The sequence below is a fragment of the Halyomorpha halys genome, unplaced genomic scaffold, assembly GCF_000696795.3.
Source record: "Halyomorpha halys isolate HHAL.00 unplaced genomic scaffold, Hhal_1.1 Scaffold78.1, whole genome shotgun sequence".
NCBI classification, from domain to species: Eukaryota; Metazoa; Arthropoda; class Insecta; order Hemiptera; family Pentatomidae; genus Halyomorpha; species Halyomorpha halys.
The window spans coordinates 131,656-134,500 of record NW_027108467.1 but is presented as its reverse complement, the minus strand read 5'-3'; the positions used below and the strand labels follow the sequence as shown (position 1 = coordinate 134,500).

General features: G+C 29.2%; 1 protein-coding gene across 1 annotated transcript in view; it reads right to left on the bottom strand.

The window, feature by feature from the left end:
- Positions 1–958, bottom strand: part of LOC106692931 (cytochrome P450 4c21) — a 55,213-nt gene extending 54,255 nt beyond the window's left edge. Inside the window, exon 1 of the mRNA XM_014439194.3 lies at positions 893–958. The gene's annotated coding sequence lies outside the window, so the exon portion shown is untranslated. The remainder of the gene's footprint in view (positions 1–892) is intronic.
- Between the last annotated feature and the right edge of the window lie 1,887 nt (positions 959–2,845).

Sequence of the window (2,845 nt, the reverse complement as noted above, 5' to 3'; positions counted from 1 at the left end):
AATAAAGTTGAGAGAAAAGAGATCAAAATTGTTTTAAAAAGTTATATAGATAATTTTAACTTAAGAAAAAAACTAATGAGAAAACATCATTCCATAATATTCATTTATAATCAGGTGTAGATAGTTGACCATAGATTAATGCTTGAAGAAGTTTGTCGGGGGGTGCGGTCAGCAAAGAACAACATAAATAAACAAAACCATATTAAATACAACAAACCATAATAAATAAATATGGTTTTGTTTATTTATTTTGTTCTTTGCTGACCGCACCCCCCGACAAACTTCTTCAAATATTCATTTATGGTGTCAAATACCTGTTAGTTGAAGAATATCAATATATTACTACAATCCTTCTCTTATATAAATACAATTCTGATTAAAGCCTACAATAAACTATTGGGTGTCATTATAAGAAAAACAAATAATAAAACTTTAGAGATGAAATTTGAAAACATCTCAGTCGTTAGGGTCATGCAAAAGGTTTATTTTTCACAAAATGCAAATATATACATAGCACCACTTATCTCCAGCTTTTTAAATAAAAATAATCTTAATAATTTTATTAGGAACAATTTAAAAATAAATTATTAAGTTCAAATTAATTATTTTTAAAACATTTTTCTAATTTAAATTTGTGAAATAACTAATGAGAAAAATAATTTCTTAATATTTATTTATATATAAAATACATTTCAGTTCAAAAATATCAATATTTTAATTCAATCCTTGTCTTAATGGGAATATTATTATTAATGGCAGAATCATCGATACTTGAATACATCGATACAGAATCATCGATACTTGTAAAAACACAAGACAGTCGCAAAAAGTAACACAACAATTTTTTTAGTAAACTATTTGATGTATAAACAGATTAGTACTTTTTCATTACCGGAACACTTGCTGAAATCCAAGCAGGCACTGTGAGGAAACTGCTCTGAGGAGCAAGGAGGAGGACTGCCGGTACAAGAAGTGGGGATCGTCTCGAAAGGGGTAAGACCTTGGAAAGGTTCCTGTGTTTGTTTTCTTAGACATTTAATTAACCAATATACTTCCTTCTACTTTTCAAGGAAATTAAACAACCGTAAAAATATATAGTATTAAATAAATCAAAAATTGTATTCTTGTATAGTTAAGACTATACAAGGATACAACTTTTTATTTCGACAGTCCAACGTTTCGGCCATTTCGGCCATCTTCAATACAAACTCTCACCTCACATCAAAATTTTAAATTTGTTTTGCAGGCTATTCAGCCCAGGTCATTAATTATAAGTTAAAACCCTATTTTTTAAAAATTCATAAATATTTAAAACTTCTAATTTTCAGATTATCTACAATATCACTACCATATAAACAAACTATTTATCAGATTAATTATTTTATATTTGCTTGTTTGAGAGTGGTTTAGTTTATTCATAAAAAACAAATTTGATCCTTTTTTTCTCTCAAAATTTATTCTTTAAAAAATTTATCCAACGTTTCGACCCTCAGGCCATTCTCAAGGATACCACCTACAAAAAGTTTTTTTATTTTTATATAACAATTACATTACTTCCTTCAACTACACACTGATTTCTTTGGCTCTACCTTCAATATTGATTTCATTTCCTTTTTCAAATCTTAAAAATCCATGCTAATTGCCTTTGTCCCATGTATGTTTGTTATTATGTATGTTTGTCCCTAAAGGGGGAGGGGTATGTTTAAGAAAAATACACATAAAATAAGAATAAATTAATTATGGATTTTAGATATATTAAACAATGTTTGTGTTATAAGCAGAATAATTAGTAATTAATGTTAATTAAATTATATTAAAAATGTAAATTAATGATTTTTAAAAAAAATTATTGTTATATGATAAGGTGAAAACAGAGTCCTAACCTGTTGAAGGTAGGTTCTGTTTTTAAGTTGAAAATGTAAATGAAGGAAGGAAGAAAAGTGTTTTTAAATCTAAGAAAAAATTTTTTTAGAAAAGGTTATGTAAGTAAGAAATCTATTTTAAAAAACAAAATTTTATAATGTTATTATGATATTATTTTAATGATTAATTTATTTAGAGATGGGACAAAGGCAATTAGCTTGCATTTTTAAGATTTGAAAAAGGAAATGAAATCAATATGAAGGTAGGGCCAAAGAAATCAGTGTGTAGTTGAAGGAAATAATGTAATTGTTATATAAAAATAACAAAAACCTTTTGTAGGAGGTATCCTTGAGAATGGCCTGAGGGTCGAAACGTTGGATAAATTTTTAAAGAATAAAGGTTGAGAGAAAAAAAGGATCAAATTTGTTTTTAATTAAGAATAAACTATTTATAGATAAATAAGTCCTTTTAGGTACTGCACTCATTTATGACCACAGAATGTGCCAAAATGTTAGGATTAAGAATTGAACTATGTGATCAAACCATCACCGCTATAGGACAAACCCTAATAGTAGATACCATAGGACGAACCCTAATAGTAGATACCATAGGACGAACCCTAATAGTAGATCCCATAGGACGAACCCTAATAGTAGATACCATAGGACGAACCCTAATAGTAGATACCATAGGACGAACCCTAATAGTAGATCCCATAGGACGAACCCTAATAGTAGATACCATAGGACGAACCCTAATAGTAGATCCCATAGGACGAACCCTAATAGTAGATACCATAGGACGAACCCCCATAGGACGAACCCTAATAGTAGATACCATAGGACGAACCCTAATAGTAGATACCATAGGACGAACTCCTATCTGAATTAGGTCCAGGATATGGTCTTTAGTCATAAATAAATTATCCAATCAGGCTATCGTCGTCCCGAAGATAACAGGCAATCTACCTCAAGTGCCTTTG